The sequence below is a fragment of the Toxorhynchites rutilus genome, chromosome 2 (genome assembly GCF_029784135.1).
Source record: "Toxorhynchites rutilus septentrionalis strain SRP chromosome 2, ASM2978413v1, whole genome shotgun sequence".
Taxonomy (NCBI): Eukaryota; Metazoa; Arthropoda; class Insecta; order Diptera; family Culicidae; genus Toxorhynchites; species Toxorhynchites rutilus.
Genome location: NC_073745.1, coordinates 101,348,926 through 101,365,690, shown reverse-complemented (window position 1 = coordinate 101,365,690; position 16,765 = coordinate 101,348,926). Strand labels below are relative to the sequence as shown.

The 16,765-nt window shown below is 36.3% G+C and overlaps 1 long non-coding RNA gene across 1 annotated transcript; it reads left to right on the top strand.

Moving 5' to 3' along the window:
- Positions 1 to 15,643: 15,643 nt before the first annotated feature.
- LOC129764209 (uncharacterized) lies at positions 15,644 to 16,765 on the top strand. The gene is made up of 3 exons (XR_008741081.1): positions 15,644 to 15,777; positions 15,841 to 16,155; positions 16,236 to 16,765. It is a non-coding gene; the product is annotated as an uncharacterized LOC129764209 (long non-coding RNA).

Below are 16,765 nucleotides of genomic sequence, written 5' to 3'. Positions count from 1 at the left end.
TCAAAGTTTGTTTTGATGTGCGTTGCACGATGTTCGATTTTCGAAAAGGAAGCGCCTAGAGTGGATGGACGGTGAGCACAGTAACTAACGTTTCACTTGCACCGTGTTATACACCCATACCTCGCTTTACGGCCTAGATTCGTTCCACGAAAGTTGGCCACAAAGCGAAAAGCCGTATAAGGGGAATCTATTATTCTAATACAAATTCATACAAATTCGTTCGGATCGGTACCAGATTATGGTAGCCATAATCGTTACGTAACAAAATTCAATTTTTATTCCCAAAAAATCTACGCATCCCTATATGCTTGAGCTGGGGGGTCTCCGTAACTACATTGGTTGCGCGTTCGCTTAAGGCTGATTTAGACGATGCCAGTCAGCGCTCTAGTTGAAGTATCCAGTGAATAGAGAACAGACACTCTGTTCAAGTTAGAGGCCAATTACTTGTTCGATACTGGTACAAGTAACTTGAACAGAGTGTCTGTTCTCTGTTCACTGGATACTTCAACTAGAGCGCTGACTGGCATCGTCTAAATCTGCCTTTAGTAAGCGATCGATCGTGAGTTCAAAACTCAGGGCCCTCATTGACCATCTTTGTGTTGTTACAGAATAACTACGTCCACGCAACAATCATCAGCGATGGAGATCGATCCACCGTCGAAATAAGATCGATTCATCCATACAACTGCTCTGCTCTGCAAGACACATCGGGCTGCTGTTCTATAAATAACTCAACAATGATCAATCAACTGTCTCCGCTGTCCGGTCTAACTGGATAATGGAAGAACGGAACGAAAACTCTTACGCCTATATGGCAACTGTGTAATGTGCTAATTATAGATATGATAAACATGTGACATGTACACGATTGAAATTCGGCTCTGTTACAGCTAAAATGCTAATGAGCCTAAAATAAACAAAAAGGGATAAAAAATATGCTTGAGCTGACTTCGATTCTGGGACCGAATAGGTGTGTTTTCTGGGCCAAGATATTGAAGCACGTTTTGTAATGGATTAAACAACAGCGAATGGGCAGGCTTATTAATGCATCTCGAATATCTCGTGAATATTCCGGATCATGATTTAATTGTGGCTGCTAAACATTTTCTTATTAAGGGCTGTCCACATACCACGTGGACAACTTCAGGGGTGAATAGTGGTTTCGAAAATGTCCACGCTTGTCCACGGTGAGGGGGGAGGGAGTTTTGATAATGTCCACGAGGACACGTTAAGTATTTTTTAAAGTAAAACATTCATGTTAATAGTCAAAATTGAATGAATGATCTGTTTTATATTACCCGCCCTGAGTACTCAGTATTCATCAATAAAAATATTGAACTGCCTGAGAGTGCTGCTCGGTCGAACATCCATATTTTTCCATATGACTGAACCTCTTTCTTGAAATGTATATTCTGAAGGTAACGCACATGAACTAGGATCCATCAATTTATTCCAATCGGTAATAGAGGGCCATAAATCCATCAGGATGAAAACATCCAATAACACAAAGAATGTTGGATTTTTTGTTGTTTTTTTGAGAACTCTCAAGGATTTCTGAACATTGAAACGAACAACAAATTCTTCCATGAGTGTACGGGCCGTATCTCTGGAGTTCTATTTCTTGCAATGATGTTGTTCTTCTTTGATATCTGGTAATTTTTGTAATACCCTTCTTTTGAGTTGTTAGGAAAGTCCATGCTGCTACTACTGATTGACACTCCTATACTCGCGCATTGGTCTGTCAAACTGAGAAATCAATAATTCGTTCATTTCTCAGAAAATATCAACACTACGACTTTGCGATTCTTTCTAGCTTTGTTATTCGTCGTTCGTCATCGTTTAGCGTATCGCATGTGATGGTACAAAGAGGACGTGTGCCACTTTTTTTAACACTTTCGGTCTGACACACCGACGCGTGTATAGGAGTAACTTTTTTGGACAAGTGCCTTTTTTCATATTCTAGAATATTGTTGAATGAAATGTATAAATTAATGTTAGTGGCGTGAAATATTTATTGCATATATCGCATAAGATCATTAACGGACTATTCTTATTTGATTTCAGTCCCTTTCGTAACTGGATTGAACGGATCCATATATTAACTATTCATACGTTCAAAAGCAAAATATAAATGTTTGACTTTCGCATAGTTATTCGCTAAATACAATGGTCATACATATACACACTTGTGAAAGAATTTCACTTGTGAAATAATTGTAAACAGTAAACTAAAAACTAATCGGTGGCTTATGGTAATTTTTAACAGTTACAGTTTCGGGGATATTTTTTTATAATGGACAATATCGACAAGAAAACAAGAAAAAGAAAAGCAAGTTCCTAGAAATCCTTTTATATCATCTTTTTATGTCCCATCTAAAAAAAGGCATTAATTTCTAGTTTACCAAGAATACAGAGACGAAGAATATCAGAAATATGCAAACTTTATATTCCAGAACCTTTATCATATGGTAATTATTTAGAAGGTCGTTATAATTCTTCTCTTTGATAAAAGACCCGAAAAATACGCAATAACTGCATGAAATGTAAAAAAATATGTCTGTTTCGAGCATGCAGTTATGCTATGTTCTGAATCTTACTCCAATGAAACCAAAATCGATTAATACGTTTTTATGTTGTTCTATAGCTCTTTATACTTCCATGAATTATATTCAGTTGCTTACTTTTAATTAATAACAATGAAAAATTCAAATTTCGTTTTTTGTGTTGGAGTATCAAAAATTACTCTTAAAAATTACTTTTGAGGAGGCTGAATTAGATGACTATTAAAACATAATAAAGATGAAAAAAATATACTTTTTGGAGTTTTTTCATTCAATCATACCCTCTTCTTCAAATAAATGCCAATAAAGCCTGAAAAATACACAATGGTAACATTACAGAGAAGTTCCATTTTCGGTCTGTGACACCGTGCGCGAGTATACGTGTTATGATTTTGCACGCGAGTACAGGAGGGTTAATTAAAAGAAAATATTAATCCTTGATGCACATGAATCAGTAGATTCGCTACAGATGTCGAACATCACCGTTCATGAGAAACGAAACATCACGAAAACATGCATGCAACATGCAAACATGCAACAACTGAACTTTTGCATTCTGCATTTCAAGGTTGCAACATTTGCACAATCCGATAGGATTAGACTCGATCAGATTAAGGGGGTAAGAGACATGAATTTCGTACGTTTCTTCGAGCTCCGAAAAAGTAATACAAAGAATATTTTTACCATTCATTATATCACTATTTGTTTATCTATCTTTCAACAAAAAAACAAAAATTGAACGGAAAAAAATATATCCATAATTAGAAGCTGATCAAGTGAGGGGGTTAAAAAAAAGCTGTGCCATGGCGTACACGATTCCAGCCCTTCTGGTTATCTGAAACAAACGAATCGAACAGATTCTGAATCAGTAAAGATGCCACTACCGCATGAACCTCAGACAAGTCAAAAACGTGTTTTTTGACAAAATGGCGGAAATTTGAAGAACAAAAATGCTGTTTAAACATTTTTTTCAAGGTTCTTGATTTTTTTTTAAATAGTAAAGTTACGAAATTATATTTTTTTATATGTTCATGCGATAGAGAGATGCATACAGATTGTATTCATAAAAACATAGATCGGATAAGTAGAACTTGAGATATCGTGTAAGTCAGTTTGAAAAACATGTTTCGAGAAAAACGCGTTTGAAGTTAATTGTTATGGTCGTACTAGATAAGATATCGCATCACTAAAATGGCTATAACTTGATAAATAATGAGATTTTCGAAAAGTCTCTTCTATGGTATATTCTTAAATGTCTGAATTAGAGAAATATGAAGAAAAAAATTTTTTTTTATAAATTTCTAGACTAGAATCCATCTTAAAGAACGCAACATTGTGCTAATTTCAAATCCGACCGGATTCCGGAATAAGGGTTTACTTTACCGAAAAACACTTAAAGGGACTTATCTCAATCTGCGATTCTTTCATAAACGTGACGAAAATACATATTTGTAACGAATTGTAAAGGGCAAATCATTCACAAGAATGTTGAGTTAAAAAAATCTTAGCAAGTGAATGGAACCCCAGAGCTGGTTTTCGCTCTAAGAAATTTATGGCTGGGTCTGATGGGACTGGAAAAAAATCTGTATCATGAGCTTCATTGTCCTGGAAAAAAGGTAATGAAGATGGTGGTTTTTTAAGCGACATAGCATGCGCTGCCATAACTATTTCTCAAATAGTGACGTCAGCCGTTGTGTTTATATTTGATTGCCTACCACATCCATGTGAAAATGCTATTTTCAAGAAGTATTTTATCTATTAAAAACGTACACTTTATTAGAGTTCCCGCTGAACATGAAGCTAATCTGACAGCGTGCAGTGAATATTTGTGAATTCACACCGAAAAAGACGGATAGAAGTGATATTTCCATGTGCCATATTCACTCCCCCACGTTCATAGAAACGAACGAAATTTCATTATTTTCACGTTACGAAGTTGATGTTTTGAAGGCTTTCAGTGTCGGTGTGTATGTTGTCAGAAAATAATCGGCAATTGATAAAAATTTCTCCGAATATGTTAATGCTTTCGAGAACTAAGCATACGACTGCTCTCTGGATGTTTTTACTACATGAATAATCGAAATAAGCCACGATATAATTGTCATCTGTTGAAAAACAACCAGTTGAATCATTTTATGAGAATTTCGGCTCAAATTATCATGCAACCGTGAGTACTTTGAACATTGTTTTGTTTTTTCCACATGCATTCCACATTGAATGCAAATAATTACGACACGATATTTTGCTTGCCAATACAGATATACTTCGCCTACTGCTCCAACTCAATATGTACCTCATTGCATGAGCTTCTACCAAGCAACTAGTTTCGATGAATTCCAACAAGTACTGCTAGCAGCTGAACGGCACGAATTTTTCAGGACAATATTTAGCATGATTTAACAATTAAGGGTTGTAGGTCAAAGGAATCATCGATCACGATGATACTGCAGATGTTTTGTTTTTACTAGGTTCATTATAGCCATCAGGCACTACCGAACCTGTAAAAGCGAAAGTCATTGATGTTTAGGCGATAAAATTCTATTTTCAAACAGAGTCATTGTCTGATTTTTTGAAAACTCAAACAGCCAGCCAGCTTTAATAAAAATACCCGAGAATATGCTCACAATCCATATTTTAAAATGGATATGGAGATAACGTAAATGGAATTCGGAAGAAAATAATGAGCTCCCGTACAATGTTGAAAAAAATCGAAGATTTCAAGACAAATCGTAACCATTGGTAAGGCTATAATTTTTTATCAATAAACATATGGAATAGAAAATAGAAAAACACTTGAAATGAAATTTAATTGAAAAAAATAGAATTTCTTCCTCAAACCCGGAGGAATGTCCACGTGGACAACAGGGGGAGGGATATAAGGAACCTCCACGCTTATTCACGGAGGGGGAGGGGGATGTCTAAAATCATGCTTTTTCTGTCCACGTGGTATGTGGACAGCCCCTTACATCTTTTATCGCAGGATGCAGACTAAAGCTAGGGCACATTGGTCATGCCGAAGCGATTGGATACAGTGGTCTACAGTCTTCAAACGCATTTTCTCATGGGCTCGATTTTAAAAGGGAGTGCGAGCTGCCTGTAATCGGTGAAATTATTCGGTAAAAGCAGACCCGGCAAACTACGTCCCGGTCACACTAGATGCTTTAATCCAAATTTTAGAAATTTAGAGAGAGGTGCTACTTTTCCGAGAATTTGATTGTACGGAATTTGTGTAGTAATTTCATAGGTTTAGGTTAGGGTTAGGTTAAGTAGGTAGTTTGTTTTAATAATTTAAAAAAATAATTTGAAATGTCCAACATTCAACATCGGAAAAAACACATCATAGAAAACATACATTTCATAATGCAATTTCTTTGTCTAGAATTAAGATGCAATGCATACGCTGTTCACTTAACACTTAACGCCCTGATTTAAAAGAGAGAATCAAAGCTAATTCCATCTCTAATTGAAATTTTTAAGGCAATTCTGATACTAGGGCACATTCCTTCCACATGGAGATTCGTTGTCTTCATTCCAAAAGCTGGGAAACGTGATACATCACTCCCAAAATTATTCAGACCAATTAGTTTATCATCAATACTATTTAAAATTATGAAGAATGTATTGATACACCCATACCTCGCTATACGGCCGCTCTTTATACGGCATTTTGCTATAACGACCCTCTTCAACTAAAGCACGTTTTTGATTTACGGCCCAAAATGTTTCGTTATAACTGCAAAAAAAAATTGAGGATTGGTTCAAATATCAATATAGTACAGAAGTGGAAAAACATTTGCGAGACTATAACTTAAGCAACAACAAAAAAATAGGTATGTATACATACACATATTTTATGTAACATGAATTTGTTTCATTTTTATTTATAGATAATTGTTGGTTTTTATGTATGTATGATGTATGTATTGTATGTTTTATATTCATGTTAAGGATGTATTTTTTTTAAATGAAATAATTTTAAATGAAAAGATAAAATGCATTTTAAATGATAAACCATGTTACATATTTGACAAATATGGAACCGAGCTGATTGAATTTGTATGAATTTGTATTAGAATAATTGATTCTTTATACGGTTTTCGCTTTGCGGCCCAAATTTCATGAAACCGATCTAGGCCGTAAACCGAGGTATGGGTTTAATATTATATAATAATATAATATGATTAATAATACATGAATACATGAAGTCTGTATTCCTGTCCGGTTAGTCCTTTATCTAAATATCAGTTTGCGTACCAATCAGGCAAATCCACAGTCACAGCCAGGGCTCGGCATAGTCATATTCAACTGAGTCAACTGGCTGTGAGGACCTTTATAGCATACCTAATAATTGTCTAAGTTCGTTGTGCCTGGGGGAATCCGCTTTGTCAAAACATGCAAGTCGGGGGTATTTTTTGGTGTTGAGTACTTTTGTATTCGCTTGTCGTTGTGCAGACCAGAATATGTTTCCCTAAAACGTACTTTTAAACTGAGAAAACTGCGAAAATCGCCATTTCAGATTGATCGTTTGACAATCCTTCCGTTCACATATTTTGGTAGTCCTAGGCATCATATCAAACGTAAATAGACGTTCATCAAATTTATTTGTAACGAAGGACATAATCTATTACAAAAATTTTGATGCATTCTAAAATATTATTCGAAGTGGTAAACAAGTGGATTGCATAATATAATTGCGTAGTTCTACGTCGAAAATATGCGATCGTATCCTAGATAAACTCTTTACAATTTTTTTTGCATCAGAAATCATGTTTTCGTTTCACTTTATATGGACGTAAAAATAGTATTGTGTACGCAGGTATGAAATTAGTGTCAGGGAGAACTGGAAGTGTGGATTGAAGTCAGTTGAATGAAGAGCAGATTTGTATTCATTAGTCGCGTCATTCAGAATAAGTATTGACTAGAATAATTCATCAGTCATCCTCGCTCTCAACGCTCGTCAATTCATTTTCTAGTCAATTCACTTTCTGTTAACGGCGACTGCCGAAGTAGTCCTAGTCGAAGCGAAGCTACTGATAGTAGAGTTAGTCTTCATTTTTCACCTTCGTAGATTTCGGGTCCTGGTCACAGCGTTACACACGCTTGTGTCAAAAATTGAAAAACCGTGCTTTCGCGTTTCGTGCTTTCGATTATACTTCTTATCTATCAATGGCATAGGCCATGAGAAGAAGATATTTCGATGCCTGAATAGTAGAATGGATCCAAAACATGCTCGCAAATAGGCAAATCACCTCGGAGCTGGGCGGGTTGTCGACATCTGTGATTGCAACGAAAGATTGCCCACAAGGAGGGGTTATATCACCTCTCCTTTGGTCACTACTGCTGGATCCCTCCTGGGAAGCTTAGAGGCAAAAGATTTCGAAATCGTGGGTTTTGCTGACGATCTAGTCATAATGGTACGTGACAAATTCGACGACGTGATATCGAACAGGATGCAGATGGCCTTAAACCTTACACACTCATGGTGTATCACAGAAGGTCTGGGTATGAATTCCTCAAAAGCAACGGTTGTTCCTTTCACCAAAAAGAAGAAACTGCACCTGCAGTCCTTTCATCTTGAAGGAGAGAAAATAAAATGCAGCGTTCCAGTGAAATATCTTGGCGTAATCCTAGATGCTAAATTGAACTGGAACGCACACTTAGATTCAATCTTTAGTAAGGCCAACATTGTCCTATGGACATGTTCTAAAATGATAGGAAGGACATGGGGCCTTAGACCAAAAATGATTGGGTCTACACTGTGATTGTGCGGCCTAGGATATCATATGCCTCATTAGTATGGTGACCAAAGACTAAGGAGATAATAGCTACTAAAAAGTTAGACAAACTCCAACGACTGGTATGCGTTGTTATAACTGGAGTAATGCGAAGCACACCCTCAAAGGAATTGGAAGCTATCCTTCTTCTGTTACCTTTGAACCAACATGTTCAGCTAGAGGCTGAGAAAAGCACTCTAAAGCTTAAAAGATTGGAAAAATACTAGACGTGGACAAAACTGGTCACTTGAGCATCCTGAATCTCTTATTCGTTAGATAATGAAGTTTGCGAACAAAACGGCGCATATTTGACTTAAATTGGATAATTTTAAGTATGTTAAATAAAGCGTCAAATTTCGAACAGAAATACGACATTTCTTTTTCCCCAACCCTATATAACGATATGAACTGCTGCGTTGAATCATGGAGTAGTTACTTTTGTGTAAATCGACGTCGATTTATACCTGAGACGATACATAAAAAGTGCCTTTACTTTTCTTTTTGATTTTTCTTCGACCAGGTGCGAAAACCCGGGATGCCGAACCACGTCAAGTTTCCAACTGAGATAAAGTTTCAGCAGATTATTTTTTTACGTCCGTACATATGTTTTTCGTATAATATATTCTGTAAATAGTTACTTTTGGATTATGTAAAGTAAAATTGTTGCATGTTTTCCAACAAATTGTAATTTTCTGTAATGCTTTATCATGAAAACTAGTTTGAGAGTATTTACCATGAGTACATTCTGTAGAAGGAATTTAAAATATTATTGGCAACCTTTTAGAATTGACCAATCAGCAGCTGGTCCGGAATCGACCTCTCTATTATCTAGTCTTGTCTCAGATTTACATCAGCTCCCAGCCAAATGATTCTTTATGATGATATTTTCAATACTTAACACGTTGAGCCTCGAATTGTTCTTGTTTCGTTTTCTATTCAGGGAGGGAGGGGTCCAAATCCCGCATTTTTAGCGTTAAGTAATTTGTGTACCACGCCTTTCGGAAATTGCACATAGAGAGATACAGTGATTCAAACACGAATTCGTACACCACCATGCAATTCTCTTTTCATAACTTTTGAAAGTCGGAAGCAAGCTGGAACGGATAAAGACGCCGGAACAACCAGAATGTGAGCGTTCATACCTCTTTGCCGGCTGTACGAAATGGTATGATAACCACTTCATTCGAAAGATAAAATGTCTACGCGTTATATGCTTGTTAATTGTCGACCCGAAAACTTCTTTCAATAGCTTCAAAATTTGCTATTGAAATCATAAAATCGCTCGAAAATTCATTTATTTGTGAATGCGAAGTGACGGGAAGATGGTCTCACTAGCTCGCCTAAACACTATGTTCTTCTCTCCCAATCCCATTTCATTTCTGCAGTCGGACCAAAAGGAATCTTTGGGGAAAAACGAATTTCACTGAAATCGCTTTTTACGCAGCTTTTTTCACGCGGTTTTTTACGCGGATTTCGGAATTCACGTGGTTTGGTTTTTTTGCGCGGATTTCGGAATCTACGCGTTTTTCATGCTGATTTTGGAATTTACGCGCCACGTATCCCCCGCGTAAAAAGCGATTCGAGTGTATCGATGACAATTCGAAGAAGGAAGAAGGAAGAAGGAAGAAGGAAGAAGGAAGAAGGAAGAAGGAAGAAGGAAGAAGGAAGAAGGAAGAAGGAAGAAGGAAGAAGGAAGAAGGAAGAAGGAAGAAGGAAGAAGGAAGAAGGAAGAAGGAAGAAGGAAGAAGGAAGAAGGAAGAAGGAAGAAGGAAGAAGGAAGAAGGAAGAAGGAAGAAGGAAGAAGGAAGAAGGAAGAAGGAAGAAGGAAGAAGGAAGAAGGAAGAAGGAAGAAGGAAGAAGGAAGAAGGAAGAAGGAAGAAGGAAGAAGGAAGAAGGAAGAAGGAAGAAGGAAGAAGGAAGAAGGAAGAAGGAAGAAGGAAGAAGGAAGAAGGAAGAAATCAGTTTTTCGGATAATTCGAGCATAAGCCGAATTGGTTCTTCTGCTCAATCCAGTACAGAGGGAATTCAATCATTGAGAATTATGAATATGAGTCATGAAGCTTATAAATATTTCATATCGTGATACGTCCTACTAAGGCCTCGCATGATAATCGCTGCTATCTTCCTAGTATTGATATTATTTTTCGCTGTATAATTTCCCATGTTGCCGCACCACAGAAATCATTCGTCACACAGTCATTCGCTAACTGATCTTATTCAACTGGACCTCTCTTTAACAGGGCGTGTGTTAACTGGGCCGCAAAGCAGTATGTATATCATCTTCAATTTGAAGTATTGCTTTTACTGTTTTGTAGCCCAATCGATGAGAAAAATTCGGTAATTGTGTTCATTTTTCGGCCCAATTAACGAACGATCACTTATCAAGCTTTCATCGTTGCTTTGATGACATAAATTTGATTGATGCATGAAATCTTGCATCTAATTACTTCAACATGTTTACGTCCGAAAAAGGTCTTGTTCGAACGGGTTCGTATATATTTCAGATAGTCGTGCGCGATAACTGCTACTTGATAATCTAAACAACCGAAGTTCAGTTTCCATCGGAGCAATTTTCTTAACCATGACCACCACTTATTTTAAGCATTTGTATTGCACTCCCACTACAAGCTAATTTAATCATTTTAATCAGCTAATTTAATCATATATATAATTGGCATTTAGTTTTTCTAACAAAAACTTTTTCGTGTTTTTTTCTCGAAAATTTTAATTTTTTTTAGAAATGGATATTTGGTGACCCTTGGATGCTAAAGTGCAGTTTTAGCTTTTTTGTTGTCAAATACAATATGTTTCAATTCAGAGAGCAACGACGGCTCTCAACCAATAGCCATCTGCCAAAAATCTCTTGATTGATCGATCGTTCGTATCGAACAGTTGTTGTAGATTTAGGTATCTATTAAGAGTCACTGTAGGTCACTGTAGATATGATAACAAAAAATGGATTGTATAGATACCTAAAGGATGAATAAAATGGCTCTGAAGTTGTTTGAAAATCACAAGTTGTGATCGGCAGCAAATGTAAAGTGATGGAGAATAAATAGCATTATTTTGTTTCTACGTAATCATCAGAATTCAACAAAGGAAAGGGTGACATAGTTTAGCAGCATGAGTCAAGCCGTGATCTCCAGGATTTGCAAGGATTACAAATGCAGTGCTGGTATTAACAACCCCAAGTGTAACCGAAATAAACTACGTCGGTTAACATCAACTGTATTCAAACTCAGGGCCCTCAATTGACCATCTTTGTGTTGTTATAGAATAACTACGTCCACGCAACCATCATCAGCGATGGAAATCGATCCACGGTCGAAATAAGATCGATTCATCCATACAACTGCTCTGCTTTGCGGCTGCTGTTCTATAAATGACTCAACAATGATCAATATCAACTGTCTCCGCTGTCCGGTCTGCTGAACAATGGATGAACAGTAAGAATACCCTTACGCTTAAATGGCTACTACTGTGTAATTTACCATAATGTAATGGAACAGAAAACTTAACGCCTAAATGGCTACTACTAACTACCGTGTAATTTACAATTTATAGAAACATAAACATATGTACATGTACACGATTAAAACCCGGCTCTGTTACAGCTAAAATGCTAATGAGCCTAATAAATAAATAAATGAGATAAAAAAAAATCAACTGTAATAGACAAAATACGTTTACTGGAATATACCCAAAGATGATACAATGCGAATTAGTGAATCTTGTTTGGCAGTGATTTGGCATGTTCCACAGAAAAAACGACGTATAGATGAGGATACCACTAAGCAAAATATTGAAGATTCACAGACCATTTTGAGGAAAAATAGAAAATTTTCGAGAAAAAACCTTAAAAAAGTTTTTTGTTAGAAAAACCTTATTTGCCTTAAATATGCACAAGTTACGATGTATGGAAGAGTTTTTGGGCAAATATTTACCTACCATTTATCTGTCATTTCATCAAAATCTTAGATGACCATTTTAAGGGGGTATTCTAGTGTAGAGACACGAATTTCGGACGTTTTTTCGAACTCCGTAAAAATAAAACAAAGAATATTTTTACTATCCATTATATCATTATTCGTTTATCTATCTTTCAACAATAAAACAAAAATAGGACGGAAAAAAAATATTCATAATTAGAATAGTTACATGCTGGTGAAGTGAGGGTGTTCAAAAAAAAGTTGTGCCATGGCGTACACGATTCCAGTCCTTCTGGTTATCTTAAACAAAAAAATCGAACAGATTCTGAATCAGTAAAGATGTCGCTATGGCATGAACCTCGCACAAGTCAAAAACATGGGTTTTAACAAAATGGCGGCCGTTTGAAAACAAAAATGCTGTTTAAAACGTTTTTTTTTGCGTTTACCGATTTTTTAAAAATAGTAAAATTAAAAAGTTATAATTTTTTATTGGTTCATGCGATAGAGAGATGTATGCAGATTATTTTCATATAAATTTGACATAAAATTTGAAATCGATTTTTTTTCAATGTAATTTTCAAAATTTTTTTCAGTTTTTTTTCTGAAAATTCAAAGATTTTCCTAAAATTCTTCCATAGAACACTTTTTTGTAGAACTTACCATTTCTAAGTAAAAAAAATATTTAAAAATTATTAAAAATATTTTTCCCTTCCCATATCTTAGTCTAGATCAATTTTCGGAAAACTAAGTGTGCCAAGTTGCTTAATTAATTAAAATCTTCACGCCCAGAAAGTTTAATTGAGTTCTGAGAGGGTCATTTCAACATCTGGTCCAGTTGGCGCGAAATCCGTCATTTACAACACACTTTACTAGGCTGCTCGTTTGAAAATTTTACCAACATGGGGACTGTTCATTTAATATATCGACGAATAAAAACACAACAACCGATTTACTTATACAACAAACTTGTTCCCCTGAGATCGCAAAAAGGGGAAAAAATGCTATTCAATGATGTAGAACATCACATTACTCGGATTCGATTATTGTAAGAGGTATTAGTTTTTGGAATGCATTACCACATGAGCTACAAACAATGACTTCAATTACGAGTTTTAAGAGAGGCTGTTCAGAGCATTTTTGTCAATGAATAAGGAGTGTCTGTTTGACGCATTTCATTTATTACCATATCGTTTCTTGAACATGAAAGAGAAAAGTCTTAAGTTTGTTTAATAATTCTTCGTCCTCGAACTTTTCCGGTTGAACCGGGTGCTTTTCGTCTTTAACACTAAAATTCCACTTTTCAAGCGTCCAAACCTAAATCTATTCGATGTTACAGAGTCACCATAAACTTCCACAAGCATCCAATGCGCATCAGCTGTACTTTTCCATAATTGGAAACAGAAAATCAAAACTTCCCGCAAATGGTGATTATTTGCAACGAAACCCGACATTTTCAAAATCAGCTGTCGTCTTCGAATATTTATAGCATTTTGAGACATGGATGGATGTTTTTCCCCAATAGAACTTCAAATATATGGACACTGTTCTATTATTTTTTTCTGACTATGAAGTTTTATGTCATACAGAATATGCGATTAATTTTGGAGATTCTCACGATAGACAAGTCCAAAAAACATCGCCAGTTTATCATGTACAACCGTTTAGATCAGGGATTCTCAAAGTGGTTCCTTGGTTTAGAGGCGAATGAACTGAAAAGTTTAAAGCCTCTTTAAAACAAAGAAAGAAAAAGAAAGGTTCCATGGGGTCGATATCTGTTTCCCAGGAATCGACATGAACGAAAACTGATTTTGATGGTCGACCTCTATTAATTAATAACACAAGTTCTTATTAGAAACTTTGAGGATACCATACGAGTTGTGTTACGTGAACCAACTTGAAAATATGTCAAGTTTACTCACTTAACCAACCGCAATGTTTTTGCATATTTTGCATGAATAAAAAAAAACAGATAAAATTTTTAAAGAATTTTGGCTATAGGGTGTCGATGGTACCACTTCATTCCGAGTATTGAGTATTTAGAATTGAGTATTCCTGGTTTAGATCAATAATAGGGATCTTATAGTTGATTTTAAGATTAAATCAAGTTCTTTATTTCGGAAATGACACAAGGAAGCAGAAAAAAAACGTGTCGCCTCGGTGATTGGGTCTCACCAAACGAACAAACTAATCAAAACACTCCCCCAATCCGTCGTGCATCTTTTCTTGGAAACTCTTCCCGTTTGGGATAGCAAATCAGTTCAATTCAGTTCAATTCGATTTACGGAGGGAAGCTTGCATCGGAAAGCAGAACAAGTTCTAACAAAACAACAAATTGCAACAGTTTTCCGATAAAACATTCATTTATTCCGGTTTTGTTTCACTCCCAAGCCCTCTCGAAAAGGCTACAAGGCCACGATCGAGACAAGAGGAACTTCAAAACCGAGGTGATACAAATTCCATTTCTATTGAGCAAGTCGAATCGAGAAGTTCATGTTTCTTCCCTGTTTTTTTTATCATAGCTTTGGATAAACGAACGGAAGTTTTTCCGAAGCTTGAGACAATGGATGAATATTGAATGATAAGTTTTCCCAGTTTTCTTGTTGTACGGTTTCCAAGTTTTTGCATAAATAATAGCAGAACCGATGTTGGTTGTGACAGAAGCCACAGTTAGGTCATGGCTTCGAAATTGATGGAAAATGTGGATTTGTTGTGATTTCACCCTGCTGCAATGTATAAATAAGATGCACTATTAGATTGGGGGAAAACAAGAAATCGATTTATGTAAACTTCGAGACTTTATTAGGACAATTAGAATCATGTGATTCGGAACAAATGTGCGCCTATTTTTTCGATAACTTGTAATTTTAAAGGTTGTTCCATAATGCCTTTCTCATTGAAATTCTGGTCCCTATCGGCATAAAACTTGAATGAGCGATTTTCAAAAACTTCTCTTTATCAGCACAATTATTTGCAGTAGACTGGAATTGGGGGAAATCACCTGGTGTCAAGTCTGGTGGCTCAATACCTGGATTACAATTCTACAAATATAGGCCGAAGCTGGTCGCTTTACTCTACCAAAAAAATAATGGATTTCTTATCGCCCGGCCTAGTGTATATTTCTGAAACGAGTTACCACTGAGTTACCATAAACAATAAAATATAATGAGTTATCATAAACAATGAATTATACTGAATAGCCTTGCTCTTTCGTGTGTTTCAAACAATGTGAACATAGGTTAGTTCAATTCGTTGTCTATAGTCGAACAGCTTAAAAAAAAGGTTGAATAATTATTACACACAACTGTTATTCAGACAGATACTGATATTATAATTTCAGTTCAGTTGTAAATTGACTACAGTGAATATATTTTTTTACTAAACTGTCATGCATAAACTCTCGCGTACCTATAATTATGTATCGGTACAGTTGTGTTCGAGAAATCGTGATCATTGAATCGAGAACTCAGATTAGAACAACATCAATTTTACTAATTTTAAGTTGTATATAAAATGGTAAATGATTGTAGATATTCTTATTGAATTTATTTATTAATTTGCCTTTCGTTTTACTTTGAGATTAAAAGTACAGTTCGTAACCAACAAATTTGGGAAATTGAATAATCTCTGATAACATTCTTCTTGTAAGCTGATGGAAAACAATCTGTCGCCTGAAATTCAACGCCCCGACAGTAATTTAACAAATTATCTGTAATTTATGATAGCCGAACCCGTCTGGATGAAGTTTCTATAGTTTAGCAGTCTAATTATCTTCAATTGTCTCGACCGAGGCAAACAATCGACCAGCGCCATCATTTTTACATTCACATTAGATGCAAATCAGTTATCGTCCTCGAAAAACGATACCTGCCGATAGGAAAGCTATGCCCGACGGTAAGTAGATAGCACCGTGATTCATACCGATAATCCATTCGCCAGCTAATTTGTCACCGAATTTTATGACTCATCCACAGCCTTGGGACTGAAATCCGAGAAAATTGTGACCCATCGTCGCCGGTCGCCAGTGCCATTGGCTGTGTGCGACCTTTGTGTGGAAGACCCCAATTCGGGTGGAAATATTTATGTTTGTCTGTTGCCTGCCGGGGCCATTGTTTTGTTTGGTGCGTTCCTGTTTTTTTTTTTGTTTTGCTCCTGTCTGCACAACAACACTACCTGGATGTTATGAAAACTGTGCACACGCGATCACGATCTCGGTTCTACCTGGGGGCCGCCGACTGACCCACATTCGGGTTCTGTTTAGCAGGACAGAAAATAATGGTCACGTATATAAAGTGCCCACCGGAAAGTGCTTAGCATGACAGTTCGCTGCTCGGATCGATCGGTGTGACAGCGCTTATGAGTTCATCGTTGCAAATTAAACAAGAAAAAAGTCCGAGAACTGAACTAGCAACAGTTCAACCTGGTGTCGTCGGCCCGGAAAGCACTGGAAGCAAAGTGCAGTTTAAGCAGAAAGTGCTGTCGGTTGTGTTGATAGGTTAGCAAA